General features: G+C 39.2%; 1 protein-coding gene across 1 annotated transcript in view; it reads right to left on the bottom strand.

The window, feature by feature from the left end:
* LOC139476111 (adenylyl cyclase-associated protein 1-like) overlaps positions 1-25237 on the bottom strand; it is a 97081-nt gene extending 71844 nt beyond the window's left edge. Inside the window, exon 1 of the mRNA XM_071259372.1 lies at positions 25158-25237. The gene's annotated coding sequence lies outside the window, so the exon portion shown is untranslated. The remainder of the gene's footprint in view (positions 1-25157) is intronic.
* Between the last annotated feature and the right edge of the window lie 1321 nt (positions 25238-26558).

Raw genomic sequence — 26558 nt, 5'->3', positions numbered from 1 at the left:
CAACCTATGTACACTTCCATTGAATACAAATACACACAGCTTTATTTATATCAACTTATCCCTCCCATATAAGTAGAACAGATAACACTTGAAAACTTTTTTCGTCAAGATCTAAAGATAGATTCTAATCTGCTCAAACATGATCTACATTACACATTCACATGGTTGACAGGCGCATGTTTAAATTCCATAAAATAATGCTGTTACCCAAGATCCATTCAAGAAATCACACATTACAGATAAGACTACATTGGCCTATTAAAGGACCACACCCACTGTGGAATTTAGTAGGCAATATGCACCGGAGAAATACATAATAGCTGGAATCGAGGCTCAACACGGCTGGAGAAAACACCCAGTCCAGCATCAATCGAGTCATAGAATATCTACAAAAGTCGTCCAGAGTGTTGAAACTTGTCCGATTACATGATAAATCCACTATATGAGTAATCCTCGTCACCACAATCTGGAACACTCCATATAAGTACTGTCAACAGAGCACTGTCAAAATAACAGGGCCAAAAGCAGACGTGTCATTTCCGTTTATGGTAGAATAGTCCTTCCAACACACTGGCAAAATAAGTAGATCCACAGATCAATGAAAACAGTCAACACACTTCTCTATAAATACCGTTCAATGCCAACTGGTTTTGACATATTTACAGTCTCACAATATGATTGTCAACAAGGCTTGGCGACTAGGATTATCAATGGTATAGCAGACCACAATGACCGGAGCTTTATGCAGTGACCATGCAAGATTATCTGATAGGATCGTCCGAGTGTGGCAATGTCGACAACACAGCTTTCCATTCTGTAGTATTAACACACTCACGACAGACTAGTCTCCTAAGGTCAACATTCTTTTGGGTTTCTCATACAAACATTGGCAAAATACCCGTCACAAATAGTTACATGCCTTGTAACCTTGACTAACAACCAAATCCATATATACTGTCCCTTGACGTAACCAAAACAAAATGTTAGTGAAACTGGTTATAAAGTAACCCACATAAGCCCTTTACAGCCAACATCTCGTGACTGACGTGTCCAATACCGTTACGTTATGACAAATACAGGCGACAGCTGGTAGGCGTGGGGAATTCGACAAATACATTCAGCACCTGGATGAAGCAGGACAAAATCAATCCGAGATTTCTAACGTAAGTGGGCAACTGACATTCAATTCAACTCACACATACACTCAAAAGAAGATGATTCCAAATGTGACTCAAATGCCTTGTTACATCGCTGAGCCTTGTGTATATGAGGGGCTGGCCTGGAACGTGAGGAATGGGTGAGCACAAAACCGCTGACTGATCGATTGTTTCCGCAAACAGCAATATTTGTCCCAATCTGGAATTCCGATACCATCATGCACTAGCACAATAACGTTCTTGGATGCACCAACAACCGAGAATCCCCCAGTTTTCTTGCTTAAACTTTGTCACCATCTCTCGGTTACACACATGCCGAATTCATTTCAAACAGCATAATCATAAAGATATAATATTTTCTTACACAGGTAAAAATTCTTGCTTTAAAATATATTTTTAATCATCTTTTTACTGCCTCAGAGCATGTTCAGAGCACGGATCAACAAACGACATTTTTGCTTTTAACATGTTGCATGAGGTTGAGAAGCTTGATCATTTTTGTGTGTACATGTGCTTCGGGCGAGAGTGTTCGTGTTGAAACACGTTGAACAAATTCTTGGTGTTAGAAATTTTTCTGCATTTTGTAGATATACGTTGTTTGTTTAGACATGCACAGGCAGTCAGCTATGTGGGATAAAAGCTACATGAAACGTTTTGCTTTCAGAGGTCTCCTGTTTCACTGATAATGTAAGTGCACCCATGTACAGTGTCATCTTCATTCTGGTGAAAATTACTTGCTTCAAACTTTATTTTGTTTGTATATAATGAACACACAAAGATGCATTTTTCACTTAGGCCATACCAGTGCTTTTTCATGTTTTAAGTTTACCTATCCTACATTTTTTAATGTACCACAGGGGTGGTCGGGTAGCCTAGTGGTTAAAGCGTTTGCTCTTCATGCCGAAGACCCGGGTTCGATTCCCGACAGGGGTACAATGTGTGAAGCTCATTTCTGGTGTCCCCCGCCATGATATTGCTGGAATATTGCTAAAAGCAGCATAAAACCATACTCACTCACTCACTTAATGTAGCACAAAAAAACCAAGTAAGCTGTAATAAAGAAGTTGCTCATCCATAACAATTTTGTCTTAGTTAAGTAAGCTGTTTACAATAACAGATGTTGATTTTAGAATGCTTGCTTCAAACATTTATACATTACCACCTATTTTAATCTCTAACAATGCTTGACCTTTCAGAAAACATTTCAAGACTTATTATAATCAAAAGACATTTCTAAATAATTTGTATGATATACATTTCAAAATATACTGATGAAAACGATTAAGAGAACAATAAAAAGATACGGAAATAAGCTTTATTGCATATACAAATTCAACACATGTCAAAATCAAATGTGTATTTGGAAGACAAGGCTGGGAACCCATGATGGCATATCATTTTACTGTGTCTAAAACTATTTGTTCCCTTATACATGTACATTTCCATCCATTTCATTCATCATTGACTAAAGAAATAATTAAACAAAACATGAAAATGGCTTGGCCATAATAATTGCTAATTTGTGTATGTAACAATTTATCGCAGGTACAATATGAAAAGGATTATCTTTAACATAAATACCAGATATACAGACTAGTATTAATACAAAATATTTTAAAAATCACAATAGCCTTTGACTGACAAACCATCGACCATACAGTGGTTGACAGAAAGAAAATGTCGTTTGACTTAAAACTATCTGTTTGAGAAGATACTCATTCTGCATGTCCTGAGTGAGTGAGTGAGTGAGTGAGTGAGTGAGTGAGTGAGAGCTTTATTCAGTTAGCCAGTATTGTCAAAGGCATTGGCCACTTTAACCTTTGCATCCAAATCATTTAGAACCTTTGAAACTCTGAAGCCTTCAATTAGTTTTTTTATTTGTTTCTTTGTTTAATGTACTGCACCCAGCAATATTCTAGCTATATGATGGCGGTCTGTAAAAAAATTGCATCTGGACCAGACAATCAAGTAATTGACATCATGAGCTTCAATCCACGCATTGGGATACGATGACATGCATCAACCAAGTCAGCAAGCCTGACCACCTGACCATCTCATTATGACGTAAATTAACCTGAATTTGCATCCCTGCATCATGAGACCCGTGAAGATCTGGGGTAGAATAGGTCTTCAGCAACCCATGCTGGCCGTGAAAGGCGACTATGCTTGTCGTAAGAGGCAACTAACGGGATTGGGTGGTCAGGCTCGCTGACTTGGTTGAAGCATGTCATCGATCCCAATTGCTGGATTGTCTGGTCCAAACTCAATTATTTACAGACCGCCATCATATAGCTGGCACTGAGTGTGGCGTAAAACAACCAACCCTGCATCACGAGACTAATCCAAAGCAGAGTCTAGTACCAAGATGGTCACTATCATCATGGCCACCCCATCTTCTTATGTCATCCTTTCACAACAAAAAGTCCTACTGACCAACTCTTCCCCACAATCACTAGGAGGCTTATTTTTCAAACATGGCCTTCTAACTACAGACCAGGAATTATCCCCAATACAAGACAGCAACAGTATTTTACGTAGGAATTCTTCCTCTCAAAGATTGACTTTTTAAAGCATTAAGAACACAGTAACAAGAGCTAAATAATCTGTGTACATCAAGGGCTCTGTGACAGTAATCCCCAATGAGCATGTGTTTGTTAGGTCCACAAGGTGTTTACCCCTGCTCTGCCAGACATGTAGCAAGCAGTGAATTGACGCTGCAGCCACCATAAGCCAACACAACATCACCTACAATTAACAACTGACTATTGTATGCTACATACACTCTCATCAGGAGCTCAGTCAGCTAACATTACATTGTAATTCAACAAAACATAGTCACCTTGGACCGCATCACCTTTTATAGAAAAGAACTTTCTCAATCATTGTTGGTTTGTCAAAGTGCAGAGTTTTGGCTAATACAATATTCAAAGCATGTCTGGCAGATGTTGGAAGGAAAACACACTTTCTCCGTCCATTTCTATTGTTGTTCAAGTTTGGTGGACAACAGTAGACTTAACTTATCTTAATTTGACATTTGAAACCTCATGCTGTGGATTCAGGTCCAAATTCAATCTTGTGAGATCAATCTGCAAGTAACCTAGCTCTACATTGGAAACAAAGTATGTTTGTCTTCGAAATAGGATTCATGTCAAAAGTATGGGTTTAAAAAGGGCAATGAACAGTACACAATACAGTGTATATTGTTCGGAGGACATCACTCTTGGATAAACAAACCCTCATAAAATATACCATTAATTAATACTCTATTACTATGAAACCTCTTTAGAGATATCAAAACAAACCCCCAACCCCACAACAGAATGCATTGAATTGTAAAGAATATTGGAAATATACCTTCATTAAATCTTCCTGAAGGCAACACTAAACAATTTCACTCAAACGGCCACTTATTCTATATGACACCCAAAAAGCATTGTGGTGAAAGCACTGTCATGTAAATCCCATATCAATGTAGACTGCTAAACAGAAAGCTGAATCAACATAAGAATGACGACAGCCGTGAGAATGTAACCTGTGAGGATTGTTATGTATGAAGTTATGTGAACCAGGCTGCATACAAGTATAATGAATACAGACCCTGACACTTGGCTATATACAATCAACATACAATGTCCATATCAACTAGCTTTCACCGGACCTTAAATTTGTCTCACGTGAACGATCAACAAGGCCCCATTAGGCCACACCAATTCATTTCTTGTCTTGTGGACAAGCCTGTTCTGAAATATGTATTGTAGTCCTTTATTGGCGACCTGTGTCACAGAGTGTGGGAGCAAAGCTAAAGTCAGTCGTGGATGTTGATCACTTTGGTTAAAGCAAAGTTCACATGTATGGTGCTTACAAATCAGTGATGTTATTCAGGACGAATCAAGATGAATCTACACACATACCAAATTTCACTTCATTTGAACAAAAAAGTCGGAGTAATGACAATAAAGAGCTTCTACATTATGGCTGCCATGGCGGCCATATTGAAATTCAGATTTGAACCTTTTGAAGATTTGGGTGTCATCAATGGTGGGAAGAAGTATATGAAGTTTCAGCTTCACTGGTCCAGTGGTTTCTGAGCTGATGTTTACAACAGACGACAGACAATGGACAAACAGGCCATGATATTAGCCCACTTGACATTCAGTTAGGTAAGTTAAAATACAAGCATGTTCAGCAAAATACATGCATCTTAACGTACAAAAGCAACTGAAATGCAGACCATTTTTGCATAATTTTTTGGGCAATGTGACGGAGGACTTATTGGTATCACACCTGGATGATTGACCTGAATAGGCTTAATTCTGCCTTCAGCAGTATTTCAGTCATACATGGTTTGCAGATATGCTGTGGTTAAAAGGTGTAAGGAATCAATTGGGATTTTATCACTGATCAAAATCAGTTCATTTGAACATAAAAAACAGTTGCTAATTTTCTTTTTTTCTTTTCTTTTCTTTAATAAGTCATCTCAAAGAACCATGATCACAAATGAAAAGAATCTGCATCATCTTCGATGAATAAAATTGTATAACATATTTACTGTCAATTACTGAAGATTAAAGTGTTTATTTGTAAAACCTTACAGATCAAAGGAATGGTTAAACATACAAAACTGATATTAAAAGAGCATTTTTCTCCACAATGTATAATGGACACTTGCAACTGACAGTCATAATTGATGACAACTTTCATCTGACATTCTATATGATGTTTTGTTTGTTTGTTGATTGTTTAATGCTGCATCGTCAGTGAGATTTAACTAATTTGATATCCACTCGGGTCAAAGTGTCATATGCATGGCCTCATTGCCAATCAAGCCAATCCTTCTTAGATGTTTTCCTTGAATGTCCTCATTCCAGCTGGTTAAACTCCCATATTGCCAATCAAGCCAATCCTTCTTCGATGTTTTCCTTGAATGTCCAAACTCCAGCTAGTGAAACTCCCATATTGCCAATCAAGCCAATCCTTCTTCGATGTTTTCCTTGAATGTCCTCATTCCACCTTGTGAAACTTCGATATTGCCAGTCAAGCCAATCCTTCTTCACTTGTTCCTTGAATGTCCTGATTCCAACTGGTGAAACTGCCATATTGCTAATCGAGCAAATCCTTCTTGGACTGTTCCTTGAATGTCTCAATTCCAGCTTGTGAAACTTCAATATTGCCAATCAAGCCAATCCTTCTTCTCCAAGCTCTTCAAAAATACAGCTTGTTGGGACTGTGAGCCTTTCCTTAGCCAGAGTAGATCAGCTGACCCCTTGGGCTGACCCCTGGGGCTGACCCTTTGGGCTGACTGGAGGGAATTACTGTGATCAACTTAACTCAGTGTGTTGAGTCTGGGAACAACTTGGCCTCATATCACTTATCCGTGGATCAACACATGTCAAAACATCCAAATGTTTCAAATTCAAGATAAACTCATACATGACAGAATGGTTGGCAGTTGGCAGAATTCATGTTGCAGCTCACTAACATACTTTAAGTCTTTAATATGTTGCAATAAGCATGAGGTCAAAGAAAATGTCTTTTGATTTTGGGGTGATTACAAAAATATTTTGTCCTTCTTCGTATGGTTTACAGAAGGCCCTTAAAGAGGAGGGAGGGAGAGAGGGAGAGAGGGAGGGAAGTGAGTGAAAGGTAAGTTGGAGTCTGCAACATTTCAGCAGTCATAGAATTCTGGGCCACCCAGACCAGTGGTTGATCATGTTGATAGTCCGATCAACGATCCCTGATGTTAGGTGTAATGATACACAAATGCCCAGGTAACCCATTGTGATTCTCTTTAAAATCTCTTATGAAAAGCATGGGGTGCTGGGGATCTAACTGCTAAGAGGAGAAAAGGGGTGAATGAGTGTGAGGGAGTGAAAGAGAGAGAGAGAGAGTGTGAGTGAGTGAGGTAATGTTGATTCATGCTACAGTCAGCAATTTTCCAGCTGCATCACAGCAGCCCCGACAAACCAAGGGCCGATAACATGAGCAATGATCTATGCGATCAGGTCAAATTTAAGAGGGATGATGATTAAGAAATAATTACATAAGTTTTCTCAAAAATACTTTAGAAGCAGAAGACCTATGAAAAGTTTGCCATTAACACAATAAATATGTTTTAAAGTCAAAACTCAAACTACATTAAAAGATTATATATATATATATATTCTTCCATCTCACCACAACTCATTTCACTATGAAATTCCAACACTAGGCACAGTGTTGACCAACATATAGTCATCAAAATAAAATATGCATAAGGTTAAATAGAAATAATTCTACAAGAAATCCCATGAGCAGTGAGTGAGTCTTGTTTTACACCGCTTTTAGCAATATTCTAGCAATATCATGGCAGGGGACACCAGAAATGGGCTTCACACACTGTACCCATGTGGAGAATCGAACCCGGGCCTTCGACTTGACAAGCGACCCCACTGCTCTGCCATGAGAAGTAAAGGAACACTCAAGTCTCAATTTCAGAGCTGAAAAGATGCTGAGACTGGAATGGGGGTGAGTGTTTTATTAATTGTATACTCTGGAACCTGAACGAGACACTAGGCATAGTGTGCCTTAGAAATATTACCATATACATAACACATGTTTCAATTCCTCATTTCCAACACAGCACTTGACCGTGTTGACAAGACTGAACCCATCAGGAAGGGCAGGGGTATCAGAATGATTTCCTGCTTGTGGAGGATTATAAATATATACAAACTTTACACCAAAATATTGATAATATCAAACATAAATTAACAACTTATGCAGGAATAAACACAGATCTTGTGATCACTTGCTTGTCAAGGTTAACAAGTACAAAAAATGGCTTCCTGGAATACATTATCAATATCACCGCCAGTAGGGTTATCATTCATAACATGAGGAAAAAAGTCTTGATATCTACTTGCCAGTTATTATTTCTCAGTGGCAGGAAACAGGAAAAAGCCGTACAAAGCCATAAAAGAGGGAAGTGGTGTAGGTGTGTATGAAAAACATGTAATCTGTAGGAGAGACAGTCAGGACTTGAAGATCATCCAGCATGCTACGCATTCCATTCAAACACATCAGCTGCCACCACAAATAGCATAACATCGGAAGTCAATATATCAGGGGAGGCAACTCACTGAGTGGTCTGCAAATATCTCTGTCAAACCTTTACCAGTTGCAAATCTCTTTTTTTTTTCGAAAACAATTCATTGTTGCTTTTACACATCTGTTAAGTTCATTGCTGTATGTGTTTTTTCAAAGTTGATGGCACAATTTTTCTGTCGAAGACACGACTGATTTAGGCGGATTCAGAGTCAATCAGCGGGGATAGAAATTTGCACTAGCCATCAAGCACATGTCAAACTGTTCAATAATACCTAGACTAACATATAGTCTTTGAAATGAACATATTTTACAGAAAAAAAAACAGTTGTTAAATCATAATAAAAATATCATAAAAAGGAATCAAGAGACTTTCTTCATTAACTACAGTTACCAGGACTTGCCAAATATTCTAGACTTGCACAGGCTGCATTGGCTGCATTGGCCATATTTGTTTCAGGATCTGTATCTCTGAACTATTTAACTATGCCTAATGTTATTTGTCTTAATATAAAATATTATTCTTGTGGAGTCTTGACTCGTGAGGTAAAAGTCTATAATACTCCCCAATATTTTCTCAATAACATAAAATGTCTAATCACAAGTCAGGCCACTGGAGTACTAGGCCTTTTCTTTACTTTAGAGTACTGCTGAACCTAGTAATGTTACCGACATGTTTATTTTTTATGACTGGGATCAAGGATCATCCTTCCTCAATTGCGTAAAAATGGCAGACTTGTTTCTAAAAGTATGTTTCCGCTGACCATATAAACAATTTCTTCTTCAACAAACATGACCAAAGGGCCAGGTAATGCAATGACAGTATTATTCTAAGGTTCCTTTGAAACTCCCATAAACAGCATTTAAAGCTTGGGAAAAAAGAAGGGACAAGAAATCTCCTGTGTGACAAACAGTGTTTGAGTTTGTTTCCATTCTTTCTTTTCCTGTAAATACACACAACAAACAATTTGCAAACTTTGTCTAGCAGCCCATTTAATCAAAAATATTCCTCAACTTCAGGGATCCACCTGAAATTAAATGACCCAAGTAATAAAACAAGGTTGACCCTATTGTGTCAATATAGAAATTGCCATGCACTTCAGTAGGCTTTTCTTTCAAGTCGAAACAAAATTATTTTGTCCATCAAACGAATATAATTTTGAAATCCAGATTCCATGCCAAATTTATATTGTAGCCGCATAATACAAATAGCACAGATGAATCTTGTCATTTATGCAAAATCAATAAACAGAAACTTCATGCATTGGTGAGCAAAAAGTATCATATGAAATGCACAAATGTTAAAGAAATTATACATCTAAACCATTCTTCCTTGTGTTATTTTCTATGGGAAACGGCAGCGAGACAAACTAAAGACACAGCTCCATTGTAAGCAAAGACTGAGGGCTGTCAACAAACAGTAAACATCTTGTGGAATTACTTAACACAACATCAGCAACAATATCGCCACCAGGACGTCTATGTCAGAGGGAATTCCTCGTAGTGCAATTACCCTACTGCAACAGAATGTAAATTAAAATTGGGTGGGAACCTATTAAATTGAAACATAAAAATAATTGATTGTATCTCCGCTCATCTAGTTGTCAACCATGCTAATTGGTTACACAATCTATTTATCCCATTTGAAGATTGGATCTAAACACAGCCTGCTCACTTAAGGAAGTTTCAGCGAAACATAAATGCATTCCTAATCTGGACTGGCTCTTATTACATGACAAGCAACTTTTTATCAAAAGATTTTCCCTAAACATACTTGAGGTGGATAGGCCATCAAACAAACTTATTCATGAAGACTTAAGAAATTTACTTATACGCTTAAGAGGAGAGATATCTATAAACTTTTTTCTCTCTGACAACACAACACAACACAAGATTCCATATGGTCTTCTGTCATATCTGGGCTAAATAGATACTTGTCATTTTCAAACATATTCCATGTACAATGTTCCATATTAAGGAGATCCTGGCAACCTTCAAGTTTACTTCTATAGTATTTGAATCTAGGGCCCTTTTAAATTGTAACTGCCACATAAGGACACCTTGTCTTTAATGTTCAATGCCTAATTTCGAACACCGAATGTGACTGGGTGAGTGAGTTGGATACAATGTCGCTTAGAACAGCTAGTATTTCAGTTACACCATGTCGTGTCAGCTTATTGCAAGAAGTTAGGAGAGTGGGAGGTCGGTGGTTAGAAGCTGGGATGCGTCATACCAAAAGACATTAAAAGATGGTTCTTGTTACCATGCCTGACTCTGCATTAAGGGGATGAAACAAGGACTGGTCCGCTCGGAGTCAGTATACTGAGTGGGGTATTCACGTTAAACTGTGGCATGGTCTAGCAGTATAGAACTGGCATTTTTTTAGTTTTATACAAGAACACACATATGCACGCATGAAAGCATGCATGTACACACGCAAACACGTCCGCACGCATGCAAACAGATGCAGACACATACACAACACTATATAAGTGTAATAATCTTACATGCAACATTAAACACCATTTCACCTCACCAAGCTAAGTCATGCATGTCTGCCACTTTGGTGAAAAACACAAACATCCCTACGATGCAGACAAATCAAAGTGAATTGGGACTTTGACTGCAGAGTGAACTGGAGTGCTCAGATGACCGGCTACCTGTGTCCCTTCTCACGGATCATCACATGAACAATAATCATTTTCCATAGTTGACTAATGCTGTGTATCTAGGGTAAGTCCAGTCCGTCTACTTAAGGAGAGAATCTTTGCCTTTCTGTCACATACAAGCTGATAACGCTGACTACAAGTGTGAAGGAGGACTGATCTCTGACCCAGTAAACACCAGCAGGTAGGGGGAGGTGGTCTACGAGTGTCTGACCTAGGTGTGGGTAGGTTAGTCTCACTCATTACACAAGGTGAGGGCTGTACAATCAAAGGATAGAAAGTATAGTGAGTGCAGCATTTGGCTTCAATGCAATGTTGAACAAACAGTATTTTAGTTATATCAAGGCGTGTCATCTTTATGTGGGAGGGCTTTGTTGTGGGCGAAAGTCTAAAGGTAAGTAGGTTGTCGACTTTTACCACACTGATGTAACCTATAAGCCTGAGCATGCAGCTGATCATGGTCTTCTGGGGGTGACTTGAAGTCAAACCACGGACAGCAGAACATGCCTTGTTAGATGTCTCTGTGGAGACTACCTTGGCAAAAATTGCTTTGGCTGAAACAAATCAAATCCCATAAAGAACAAAGCTCCTGGTTTCAGATCCTGTAGTTATTGTTAATTTTAATTAAATGCAATTTCACACCGCTGTCAGCAATATGACAGTTTTAACAAGGCTGCCTATTAAACAATTAATCTCTGACCAGACACAAGAGTGGTCAATACAGTAAACAACATTCCATACCAGTTTTCAAACAGTAAGCAACATTCCATACCAGTTTTCAAACAGTAAGCAACATTCCATACCAGTGGTCAATACAGTGAGCAACATTCCATACCAGTGGTCAAACAGTAAGCAACATTCCATACCAGTGGTCAATACAGTGAGCAACATTCCATACCAGTGGCCAATACAGTAAGCAACATTCCATACCAGTTTTCAAACAGTAAGCAACATTCCATACCAGTGGTCAATACAGTGAGCAACATTCCATACCAGTGGTCAAACAGTAAGCAACATTCCATACCAATGGCCAATATAGTGAGCAACATTTCATACCAGTGGTCAATACAGTGAGCAACATTCCATACCAGTGGTCAATACAGTGAGCAACATTCCATACCAGTGGTCAATACAGTGAGCAACATTCCATACCAGTGGTCAATACAGTGAGCAACATTTCATACCAGTGGTCAATACAGTGAGCAACATTCCATACCAGTGGTCAATATAGTGAGCAACATTCCATACCAGTGGTCAATACAGTAAGCAACATTTCATACCAGTGGTCAATACAGTGAGCAACATTCCATACCAGTGGTCAATACAGTGAGCAACATTCCATACCAGTGGTCAATACAGTGAGCAACATTCCATACCAGTGGTCAATACAGTGAGCAACATTCCATACCAGTGGTCAATACAGTGAGCAACATTCCATACCAGTGGTCAATACAGTAAGCAACATTCCATACAAGTTGTCAATACAGTGAGCAACATTCCATACCAGTGGTCAATACAGTAAGCAACATTTCATACCAGTGGTCAATACAGTAAGCAACATTTCATACAAGTGGTCAACAAACTCTATTGATCTTGGCCTGTAATATCTTTAATGATCATTTATCTCACAGAAAGGTAAAACCATTCATGTCCTTCAAAAAACACATTGATATCAAAACAGCATAACTAAATTGCTAACAAGACTGATTAATGAGCCAAAGTTGCTATCACAGACTTCCACCTCCTAAACTATCAATAAACCAACCTCCAGTGCCCAAGGCCAAACCCAATGACCACCTGAAGCAGTTAACTGTGACTGCAAGTCCAGGGCCTGGCTGACGAGGATGTCAAAGTTGTAGCAGCAAGTGATCACTCAGTCGACGGAAGCTAATCTAGCCTGCTAAGACATGCCTACCCCAAAACAGGAAGTATTAGTAATATGTTGACAAAATGGACCGTTGTCACGTTCCTGTGAAACTATTACAGCCCCCTCTGTACAACATGGCCACCATGTTGACAAACATCTTGAGAAGTAATCCACGACACACTGTTACAACATGGGTCTTCCTGGCTCTCCCTCATGTTGCCAGGAACAAGGTTTGATGAGAACAGTTTGAATTAACTCAGCTTATTAAAATTAACTGTTCGTATGTTAAGACTACGTTCTTCCGAAAAAGTCTCTCACGGACAGGTTAGGGTAAATGGACAAACTAGTACTAGGGTTTAATTTCTGAAATTTTACTTTATTCTGAATATAATTCCATTGAAAAGTGACTTGAAGTGACCACTGCTACACCTTTCCTTTTATTATCATGTATGGATTCACGTACCAAACTCGCTCTAGCTCAGGAAATACAGGAATTCTGGGACTCGTTTTGTAAAATCACAAGACACACATGCGAGTGTAATGATATCTATGTATCCCGTTTCTGTGTCAAATATTGAAAACTTATGTCATCAAATGTACTTATCAGTGGTAGAAACTAACAGTTTTAGTCCACCTTAATGATAACATATAGCAAACCCCATAAAAATTGCAAATTTGAACTGGTCCTTATGATACCTTAACTATTGGGCAATTTGGCAAGGACTACAGGACTAATTTATAATGCTGCTTAACTACCATTATTACCACAAGAAATTAAACTTTGCTTTGGGGGGAGTTTGATTTTAAGAACAGGTTAATAATATTGTAAGAAACTGACTCATTTCATTTGCCCTTTCATTCAAAATTTGTAAATACCTCCCCTATCTTCTCAACAGAACAAATTAAATATTCCGTATTTGCTGCATAGGAATAAAAACAGCCTAACTTTCAGCACAAGGCATCCATGGTGCTGTTATGATACATCTCGATAATTCCTCGGATTGGATAGGACCACTGCTGTGTATGAGGTCATGGTTCAAACTAAACATGACGATGAGCTCGGTATGTGTAATTAGCTAGGGAAGACTATTTGCTCGCAGGTAATAACATGGATAAACACATGACACACATTTCCCATTGAACACGTAAGGAACAACTCAGCCATTTTTGTTGTATGTTGGGCATTGAACATGTTCTTTAACAAGATAATTAAGATAAATAAAGAATTTGTAGCTAACACTTGGATAGTGTTGGTGCAGTTGTGCATGTTGAAATGTGTGATACACATCGAAGCAGGCCCTGTAACTATGTAACTACATCGTAGCTTATTACATAATCTTCAGATGTAGAAGATCTATGTGACAAGCAGCATTAGAAGCTGGCACTCGTCCTATATAACACATGTCCTATACGCAAATTAAAATTCTTAATGGTTTAGAAGTATGCGGAGGATAAATCCAAAAATGTAGGACTATTTCTGTTGCGCAGTCTGTGTTAAAGACTTTTGTTCCTATATACTGATGAGTTGTTCTTACTAAACTTGCACTGGACATAGGGACTCAGATAGACTAACATCTAGTCTCTGAAATGAACATATCTTACAGAAAAAACAGTTGTTCAGTTATGTTAATAAAAATACAATAAAAGGGAGCCCAGTGACTCTCTTCATTTTCAGATGGTACTGCAGTAATCTAGACTTGCATGGGCTGTATTTGATATATATTTGTATCAGGGTCTATAAGACAGACTAGGACTCAGACTTCAGACAAATGTCCAAGTCACAGACGGTGCAATGTATCATCATAAGAACAGGGGTGGGCCTGCACCATGACTCTGGAATATATTTATTTTATGAAAAAAAGAAGATCTAGAAACGCATACAAAAGCAAGTCTAGCCAGCTCTATCTAGCTCTATTCCACATCAGCATAGGGAATTTTTATTTTATTTTTAGAGTCAAGAAGGATATTGTGTAATATAAGATTTCAGAGCCTAAATGTTAGTCTAGAACTGGGGACAATACTTAGGATACCAGAGCTAGCTTCTACCACATATGTGGGTTCTATGCTGACTTTATGGCCGCTAAAAACAGAGGCAACTGAGCTGGTGAAAAACAACTGTTCATAGGAAGGAAAAGGCTAGTTCAGTTGTCAAACTGATCAGTGGTAGACACAATTTGTCACATAACACTACTCTACAGTTTATTTCAGACTAGTGGTTTATGTAAAAGAACTTGAGAGAAAACAACTATGATAAGATTTTGAACAGTCTCAGACTATCCATGCTGACTATCATGATTATTGACAATATATATTAATGTAAGGATTTATATTTTTAATTTATCTGTCAGAGAGTATTATCATGAATATTGTGGGTGACTGTAATTTTATTCCACAGTCGTCAAAAATGTGGCTTTATCGCAGGAACATGTAAACAATCTAGTCTGAACCAGGTGCATCAGTCTGAACCAGGCCTGAACCAGACATGACTCTGAACCAGGCCTACCAGTCTGAACCAGGCCTACCAGTCTGAACCAGGCCTACCAGTCTGAACCAGGCCAACTAGTCTGAACCAGACACACCAGTCTGAACCAGGCCTACCAGTCTGAACCAGGTCCACCAGTCTGAACCAGGTCCACCAGTCTGAACGAGGCCTACCAGTCTGAACCAGGTCCACCAGTCTGAACCAGGCCAACTAGTGTGAACCAGACACACCAGTCTGAACCAGGCCCATCAGTCTGAACCAGGTCCACCAGTCTGAACCAGGTCCACCAGTCTGAACCAGGCCTACCAGTCTGAACCAGGTCCACCAGTCTGAACCAGGCCAACTAGTGTGAACCAGGCCTACCAGTCTGAACCAGGTCCACCAGTCTGAACCAGGCCAACTAGTGTGAACCAGACACACCAGTCTGAACCAGGCCCATCAGTCTGAACCAGGTCCACCAGTCTGAACCAGGTCCACCAGTCTGAACCAGGCCTACCAGTCTGAACCAGGTCCACCAGTCTGAACCAGGCCAACTAGTGTGAACCAGACACACCAGTCTGAACCAGGCCTACCAGTCTGAACCAGGCCCATCAGTCTGAACCAGATCCACCAGTCTGAACCAGGTCCACCAGTCTGAACCAGGTCCACCAGTCTGAACCAGGCCCACCATTCTGAATCAGACACACCAGTCTGAACCAGGCTCAGCAGTCTGAACCAGATCCACCAGTCTGAACCAGGCCCACCAGTCTGAACCAAGCCCACCAGTCACGGACACTTTCAGCCACTGTGTCCACCTGGTCCTCAAACAGTGGACTGTTGTGACCAGCAACAGGGACCTGTTCTCTCCTACATCCACATGGGGACATGCACACAATAGACACGCCATCACTTTAATGCCACTCACAAAACTTGAAATGTATATTGTATCAGGTTCAGACACGCCATCACTTTAATGCCACTCACAAAACTTGAAATGTATATTGTATCAGGTTCAGACGTATCTCCTTGGTAATACCTTATGAGACACGAGACTGGCAGACTCTGATCTGTTTAGGCTTATAATGATAAGAATCTTGATGTGGGTGGTGTCAGACTGAAAAACAGGAATATTCTTTCTTGTAGCCTAAAGCAAGTGACATGGACCTTGGCTTCTTGCTTGGGTTCACTGATGGAGTCGGCAATGCAACCCCCTATGAGTTCTTATCTTACCTTTGAGGCTTGCTGTGCTGGTTTTTATTAGGAAAATGTGAAAACTTTCAAGAAATTAGTGTAGAGTACATCCAAGTAAACTTTGACTCAAGTCACACGAACAAACTTGAACATTAATCACTTTTGTAAAAACCTGACAAAATTCTGTGTGTTCACTTGACTCCAGAGTGAAGGAATAGATTGCACTGCCAAACTTAGTTACAGGCAAGGGAAGAACACAGTTGGTTAGTCACACACAGACCCCATCCCTTCCTTATTTTCTTGCTTAAGGCAGGGGTTGATTTAACTGCTGGCCCATTGGCCCATGGCCAGTTACAATTACAAAGAGCCTGCTGAAACGTGAAGTACATGACACGACCTCAGGTTCAGCCACTTTGCGGCCTCCACCATTTAGTTGTAGGCCAGGTAGTTTGGAGAAAGGCCAGTAACTTCTGGAGCAAACCCTGCTGCTACATACAAATTTGTTGTTAAATCTACCCCTGTTAAGGCTGTCTTCTGGTATGTATCAGTGTTCAGTGTGCAACCCCAACTGTCATGTATCAGGAGAACTTTTGTGACATGCTTTAAGTCAAACTATCATCGAGTTGAGTTGAGGCTATGGTGCTGCAAACGTAGAAACATAATCGGGGCGAACCAGGATTTGAACCCAAAATCATAGGTTTCTGGCATGCCTAAGGGTCGCAACTCTGCACAGCGATTCGCTGCGCCTTAAACAACTGGGCCCCTTCGTGCCCCTGGGGTGAAGTGAAATGGGGTTTAACATCGCAGTCCAAGATAATTGCCATCGTATAGTGATGTGTATGCATGTGTGCGTGGGTGGCTGCCGGTATTAGTACAGACTAATGCCGATTTATAGTTCTGCCTACTGAGATATCATGCCACAATTTAACATGAACACCCCACTCAGACACAGTATACTGACTTCGAGCCGACCAGTCCTTGTTTCAGCCCCTTAATGCCATATTGTGTATTGTTTATGGCAAGGAGTTTTTTGTTGTTGTTGTTGTTTGTTTGTTTGTTGTTTAACGCAGCACTCAGCAATATACCAGCAATATGACGGAGACTGTAAATAATCAAGTCTGGACCAGACAATCCAGTGATTGACATCGAGAACATCGATCCACGCAATAGGGATACAATGACATGCATCAACCAAGTGAGCAAGCCTGACCACCCGATCCTGTTAGTCGCCTCTTACGACAAGCATAGTCGCCTTTTAGGGCAAGCATGGGTTGCTGAAGACCTATTTTATGAAAAATAAATAATAAATGTTCTGTAAATTATGACTTCACTGCATTATAACCTTGTGTCATGTCAGAGCAGTGTATGACATCTGTGGAATATCACTGCATGTTAAAACTTGTTAATGTTGTATCCATTTGGCACAAAATAAGCACTTAGAGAAAAAAATTATGCTTTCTGAAAGATTTATGCTGAAAATATCGTAAAAAGTTAAATACTTTTATTATACTTTTAAGCAAAGTTACTTCCCTATATGTCTCCATTGTAAAGTAGGAATTGGGCACAGTAGTTAACAATAGCACCTAGCTCAATAGAATACACACTGACCTTCTTCTTCTTACAGTTGCTTATATTAACTCGTCTAGATTTGAGAAATACCCATCTCAGAGAAGGTTAAATTGTCTGAATTCAGACATTGTTAAAGATAGTCATTGAGTCATACTATAGACTGGAAGACCTAAAGTGGCACATGACCAAAATATCTTGCAACAGAATACCCTTTCTACACATGTCAGCAGAACATCTGGATTGGACTATCTCGCAAAACAAACAAGTATGCAAGTGGCTACCTAACATTTGTTCGACAATGCTGACTGCTTCAGGCAAATCCTCAATGGTCATCTATGCATCATACAGTGTATTGTTGTACTCACCCTGCCTTGCAGTTAGACATAGTCATGAGTCACATTTCCCCAGCATGTTCATACATCCTTATTTGAACATTTATCTTGATAATAACTGCTTCCTGGTTACTTACTTCCTTAATTGGTAGTTTCACTCGTTCACACACGGCGGACAATTGCTTTTACATTGTTATCAATTGTATACATGACAGTGAGTGCCTAATCAGTGAATAAATCTCTGCAATAAATCTACCAATGAACTATATATACTAGTGGACAACAGATTTGATAGCATTATTACACTCCTAGGTGTTTAAGATTGAATGATCTCTTGCAATACAATATTTGAGTAGTCTGTCTTACAGACCCTAATACAAGTATATTTCAAATACAGCTCATGCAAGTCTATAATGTTTGGTAAGTCTAGATTACTGCAGTATCTGAAAATGAAGAGAGTCACTGGGGTCCCTTTTATTATATTTTTATTAATATAACTGAACAACTGGTTTTTTTCTGTATATTTTCATTTCAGAGACTAGATGTTAGTCTAAATATTTGAGATGAAATGGGGTTAAACATCATGACCTGCATGTATGTGTGTGTGTGTGGCTGCTTGAACTAGTCCGAACAAATGCCGATTTTTAGTGCTAGCCCACTGAGATACCATGCCGCAGTTTAACATGAATACCCCCCTCAGACAGAGTACAATGACTCCAAGCCGAACAGTCCTTGTTTTAGCCCCTTAATGCCAAGCACCAGACAGTGTAGCAACAAGTACCATCTTTTAATTCTTTTGGTATGACGCGGCCGGGGATTGAACCCCAAACCTTCCGCTCTCTGGGCGGACACTCTACCATTAGACCATGGAGGCTGTCCAGCAGTACAATAATAAATAGCAGTACCAATAGAAACAGCAACTATGTTGTAGCAGGATCACAAGAGGTACATTGGTTTTTTTGTGTCCTGCATTAGGTTTTATAGCACGAGCATAAAACCATATGTACCCCGAGTAATCCTGCTACAATGAATTAATTTTACTGACACGTTTAATATGACATTGTAAAACAATTAATACAAATTCAAAATTGATAGAAAACAGCTGTTCGACTGAGCTGAGGTTAAGTTGCATGCTGTCACTTAACTTCCATTGACTCAGAAAAAGCATGCAGCTTTTTTGCTTTGAAGCAGGGTATAAGGGATTTATTTGGCTTCTCAGAAATGCATGTGCAGCCTGTATTGCTCGTGGCGGGGTATAAGGGAGTTATTTGCCCACCGCAAAATTTATTCACCTCCAAGACGGGATTCATTGTATTTTATCAAGAGCGAGTGAGTTAAAGCTTTATGTCACATCAGCAATATTTCAGCCATATCATGATGAATTTTATCAAGAGCACGTGGACCAATCTGATCTTGTCATTCTGACATGGAGGTATGACAATCTCTCATTAAAATCAGATCGAAGTTTTCGCTACCGCTAAACAAAGATCTGAGGACATCCCATTACGGGTCATGTCAGAACGACCTTTCGCTAATTTTGACCGACCAATGAAATGACTGAGAAGAAATCGACATAAGCCAATCAGAAGGCAGCTTTCTCAAGCTTTATGACACTAGTTTCAAACTGGCGACTACTTTTCGAAACATATTTTGACGTATTTCTCGATTAAGAAAATTAAAACTGATAAGAAGAACATTCTGGAATGGCTTATAGATGGCCCAGATTGTATGGATATAATCATAGAACCCGTAACTGTCGTTCAGAATACCAAGTGTTAAATATTTCGTGGCTGCATGATTAGAAAACTCATTCCAACTGTCACTTTCTTGATCTGGTAAGTGATGCTCTGATTGGTTGGATGAAAGGTTGTTCTGACGTGACCCTTAATGGCATGTCTTCAGATCTTTGTTCAGCGATAGCGAGAACTAAGATCAGATTCTAATGAGAATGGGAGGTATGATAAATATAGTTATTCAACTTGAGGTAGATATAGTAGTACCCACGACATGGGTTACATGAATGAGTGAATTAGTGAGTGGGTTTGCAACCTATTGGGCAGTTTTTTTTCTATTTTAGTCATGCTGGCGCATTATGCTGGTGTATCATATCAGGCTAGTGTGTCTGTGTGTGCTCTGGTGGTCTATGTTTTAGTTATCATACATGTCATATCATACATTGCCATGTCAGTGTCATATCATACCTTGTCATGTCAGTGTCATATCATACCTTGTCATGTCAATGTCATGTCATACCTTGCCATAACAGTGCCATATCATACCCTGCCATGCCAGTTTCATATCATACCTTGTCATGTCAGTGTCATATTGTACATTGTCGTGTCAGTGTCATACCTTGCCATGTCAGTGTCATATCATATCTTGTCATGTCCGTGTCATACTGCACCGTGTCATGTCAGTGTCATATCATACCTTGTCGTGTCAGTATCATATCATACCTTGCCTTGTCTGAATCATATCATACCTTGCCATATCAGTACAACATCATACCTTGTCATGTCAGTGTCATATCATACCTTGCCATGTCAGTGTCATATCATACCTTGTCATGTCAGTGTCATATCATACCTTGCCATGTCAGTGTCATATCATACCTTGCCATGTCAGTGTCATATCATACCTTGCCATGTCAGTTTCATATCATACCTTGTCATGTCAGTGTCATATCATACCTTGTCATACCTTGTCATATCATACCTTGTCATAATAGTGCCACATCATACCTTGCCATGTCAGTTTCATATCATACCTTGTCATGTCAGTGTCATATCGTGCATTGTCATGTCAGTGTCATGCCTTGCCATGTCAGTGTCATAACATACCTTGTCATGTCAGTGTCATATCATACCTTGCCATGTCAGTGTCATATCATACCTTGCCATGTCAGTGTCATATCATACCTTGTCATGTCAGTGTCATATCATACCTTGTCATGTCAGTATAACATCATACATTGTCTTGTCAATGTAATATCATACCTTGTCATACCAGTGTCATATCATACCTGGTCATAACAGTGTCATATCATACCTTGCCATGTCAGTTTCATATCATACCTTGTCATGTCAGTGTCATATTATACCTTGTCATATCATACCTTGTCATGCCAGTGTCATAGCATACCTGGTCATAACAGTGCCACATTATACCTTGTCATGTCAGTGTCATATCATACCTTGTCATGTCAGTGTCATATCATACCTTGTCATATCATACCTTGTCATAACAGTGCCACATCATACCTTGCCATGTCAGTTTCATATCGTACATTGTCATGTCAGTGTCATGCCTTGACATGTCAGTGTCATAACATACCATGTCATGTCAGTGTCATATCATACCTTGTCATGTCAGTGTCATGTCGGTGTCATATCATACCTTGTCATGTCAGTGTCATACCGTACCTTGTCATTTCAGTGTCATATCATTCCATGTCATGTCAGTGTCATATCATACCTTGCCTTGTCAGCATCATATCATACCTTGCCATGTCAGTACAACATCATACCTTGTCATGTCAGTGTCATATCATACCGTATCATGTCAGTGTCATATCATACCGTATCATGTCAGTGTCATATCATACCTTGTCATGTCAGTATAACACCATATCTTGTCATGTCAGTGTCATATCATACCTTGTCATGTCAGTGTAACATCATACATTGTCATGTCAATGTCATATCATACCTTGTCATGTCAGTGTCATATCATACATTGTCATCTCAGTGTAACATCATACATAGTCATGTCAGTGTAACATCATACCTTGCCATGCCAGTTTCATATCATACCTTGTCATGTCAGGGTCATATCATACCCTGTCATGTCTGTGTCATATCATACCTTGTCATGTCAGTATAACATCATATATTGTCATGTCAGTGTAATATCATACCTTGTCACGTCAGTGTCATATCACACATTGTCATATCAATGTCATATCATACCTTGTCATGTCAGTGTCATATCACACCTTTTCATGTCAATGCTACAGTAAACTATTTACTAGAGAAGTACTTGGTGGTATCTCAAACACATTTGAATTGGCAATATGGACACAAATAATAATATTGAAATATCTTAATAAAATATTAATATATAAAATCACTAACAATACCTATGCATGCCAGTATACACCCCTGCAGATAGCATTCATCATACTGAATGTTCTGTTCACATCACAATGTTATCTGATCAACACCAGTTGGTGACAACATTATCACATCTCAACATGACCTAATCATCAGCAACATCAATGACAAGCAAACCAGTGGTCGATAGTATGAGCTGCGACCATCAATGTCAGATTGCCATTATACACACTGGGTCGACTTCATATTATTTGGTTCTGTGACAAGCATAGGGTACTTGGAACCCATTCTGACCCCAAATGAATACACCTGGACTGCCTCTACTAAATCTTTTAGTGAAGTCATGGAGATTGTATATAGACTAGGACAAGCTGATCTTACTAGACCAAAAGACATTTTACTAGACACGGGCTTCAGACAAGTGGACAAAGATGCAGACTGCTTCATATGATGATTTTAGTCTATAAACACTTGAAACCGGGTCCAGCAAACAAGTGGGTAATAGCAAGAGCACAATTTTCCATGCTTTCAGGGTTTGATGATCTCATCAGCTAGGTGATCTCATTGTCAGAGACAATTATGACAGGCTGTCCTGACTCCCTCCATTTAGGCGATGGTAGCCAGGGGATTGTACATTCACGGCTAATGATCTTGTTTATTTGCATGCATAGGCTACAATATGCTACAGTCAATTACTGTTAGAAAAATGAGATATTACTTTTGAGAAAAATGAAATAATCTACACTGTAATATATTAATCCTGATCATATGATGTCATTCATAAAAAAGTAATGACCCCTATCCTTGCTGAAGCATTGTTAAGTTGCTATTTGTTGGTTGTTTAACGCCGCACTCAGCAATATTCTTGCTATATGACGTCAGTCTGTAAATAATCAAGCCTGGACAAGACAATCCAGTGATTGACATCAAGCGCATCGATCACTGAAATTGGGATACAATGACATGCATCAACCAAGTCAGCGGGCCTGACTACCCGATCCTGTTTGACGCCTTTTACGACTGACACAGTCGCCTCTTATGGCAAGGATTGGTTGCTGAAGACACATTCAAACTCAGATCTTTGTGGGTCTGTTACGTTTGCATCCTGAGAGCTTGGAATTGTGTCATATTATGTGTGTGTGTGTGTGTGCGCGCGTGTGTGTGTATGTGTGCGTGTGCTCAGTGCAGGCGTGCAGTGTATGCCTATGTGGTTTAACACTGCACTCAACCTAAATGTAAGTGGCCTGTAAATAAAAAAGATACTGTGCACAACGATCCACGTCAACAGGATACGAAGACATGCAATCTACCAAGTCACCAAGTCTGACCACCACATCCATTTTGTTACCAGCATAGGTTAATGGGCACCTATTCTAACTCGGATTTCTCATATTGGACGTATCTACTGATTTTCATCACAGAAGAGTTAATGGGATGTGATAAATGATAATGTGTGACCTGGCTGATTGTGTGTTTGCCACAGCATGGTTCATTGCTCAAGCTATCAACCCCTGGGCCATATTTAATTGTTTACAGACAAAACAATCACAATTAATACAAGATTATCATAACTCAAGATGTCACCTAAGTTAATGAAACAGGTTAAGGTGAATAAACTTATAAGAAGCTCATGTTTGTTTATCTGTTGTTTTACGTTGTACTCAGCAATATTCCAGTGATTGACATCATGAACATCTATCTTCACAATATTGGGATACAATGACATGCATCAGCCAAGTCAGCGAGTCTGACCAACTGATCACCCCTTATGACAAGCATGGATTGATGAAGACCAACTCTGACCCAAAATCTTCATGGGACTATGATGAAATATCTTTGCCTTTACTGAACATAAGTTCACGCAAAGACGTCCGTGGTTCACGCAAAATGCCTGTTCAGGTATTGCCAAATCCCAAAATATCCTAGAGTATTAAGAATGAAAAAATGGAATCAGATGTTAAACTACACCATTTGCAAATTGGTTTAGCATGTTTAGTAGATATACAGTAAGTCTATACTGTACATAATACAGTTATGTGTACGCTGGCAATAGTCCACACATTCCCTGAGGCAATTTTTTTTAATGTTGGGTGCAGTTTCTGGTCTTTCACAATCGTGTCAGATAAACCAAATGTACTGTTCTTATAGCACTAGAATCTGATTATAAAAACAGATTCTTGACACATGTCCATCAAGAACAGTTAATAGGGTCATATAATTTTGCATAGTACACTTTCAGCAGCCCACTAGGTGCTCACATTCCTATTATGGTGATTGTTTGACTTCAACTCAAAGTGCATTCCAACTTCCAACTGACATTTTCACCTGGGTGAATGAAAAAAAAACCCCTTTAAATATCTTTTGAAGTTTTCCCAGAGTGGAACTTGACCTGTCAAGAGTAAAATGCCTCAAATTCCACTGCCAAATAACTGGCGAATTTAACAAGGCAAATCTCTGACAACCGAAAACTATTTAATCGTTCACTCTGACAATATTTTGCCATCTAAGCAAAAATATTCCGAGGAAAGGCAAACAAGACAATGATTCATCCGAGTATCTCGAACATTCATGGGGGCGGCCATGTTCGATACCAGCGACAACAAAGGATGGCGGAGATTTAGTTCACAGAACAATGAAGTAAATGAAAGAGCATTTTATTTGTAAGGAATTTTGGTAACTTATTCTTGACGTTGAACATATAAAATCACACGATAATTACCTTCTACACTGAAAACTTCCTTGATTTATTGCACCGACAATCCCCTTCCGCATAGAGGGCGTGGCTGTACCGGATGTGTGATCCACAATGCATCACGGTTAACGGAAAATGATTCACAGGGGGCCCTGAAAGGGTTTGTAATTGTTGGAATGAGGCCAAGTGAAAACGGCTGCAACTCGGAATTAACGTGCATCGTTTATGGCCTCTGGTTTGTTAAACAAATATTGTCCATCTTTATGATTCAAGTACATGTGTATCAGCAGGCTTTTTAACGCACAAGTAGAACTGTGTGTTTAGTCAGTGTGTTTCTGCATCCGTGCACATATTTACACTTTAAAAGCGTGACGCTAAACTAGTAAATAAAACAATTTTAACGGAAGCACCAGCATAGTCGAAGATTGAACGTTAACAAATCCTGAATTATTATTTTATAAACAAGGTGTAAAATTTTAAATAGGTGCTACATCTGTGTACTGAACATGTATTTAGAATCTTTCCTTAGAAGGTACACATAAGATGGCGCGTTTATTTCCACGTAAGACGCTGTATATCGGCGGTTTATTACGTAACTGTTAACACCTGATTACATTTCGCGCATCGTTAGACGTGTATATTGGACCCCGCGTATTTTCATACCATTAACATCCTATACATAGGCTTGATACTCAAGGCATGTTGAAAAAGCGTGCGGTAGAGCTAAAGTACTCACGGAAATGAAAAAAACCTGTTTTTCTCAATTTAAAAATCGACACAAAGTGTTACATAGCTGTAAATACGAAACACCAAAACAACTCGAAAAGTACTGGTCTGGATTTGCTAGTTTGATCTCAGTGAACAATACAAAATGTACTTTACAGGAGGTAATTTGTCGGCACGGTCAACATTCAAAAATAAAACTAAGTCCAAATTGACATAGCAGAAACAGACTATATAGGCATTATGCACCTGTTCTCACCTGTCGTCAAGGTGTCATAGGTCACCTTGATCTACTTACACCTGGTTATGCCCTGTTTCACAATAGTCTGTTTTATTCACATTTTTACACACTTTTACGTGTAAAAAGGCACAATAACATTTGATACGCTGTATTTGTGCCACGGCCCAATTAGTACTAATTTAGTTGTTTGAATATTTACATATTTTGTATATTAACTGCATTTATTTAAGATCTGAGGTCGAAAAAACAGGTTTTTTTCATTTCCGTGAGTACTATAGTGCAAAAGAGTCAATGAAAGAGAGATGTGTGTATTAGCCTTGCGGAAGGAATTGTTTAATTGGTTTGTATACTAGTGAGTAAATGTGGTTTAATTGGTTACATCCCATTAGTAAGACATCCCATTAGTGAGACATTCATTGTAAGACAGTGGAGTAGGTGGGATTAATTAATCAAACACAGCCAGT

The sequence above is a fragment of the Haliotis cracherodii genome, unplaced genomic scaffold (assembly GCF_022045235.1).
Source record: "Haliotis cracherodii isolate W230 unplaced genomic scaffold, xgHalCrac1.p SCAF_1, whole genome shotgun sequence".
Classification (NCBI taxonomy): domain Eukaryota; kingdom Metazoa; phylum Mollusca; class Gastropoda; order Lepetellida; family Haliotidae; genus Haliotis; species Haliotis cracherodii.
Note: the sequence above shows the minus strand (reverse complement) of the source record. Positions and strands in the feature narration are given on the sequence as shown.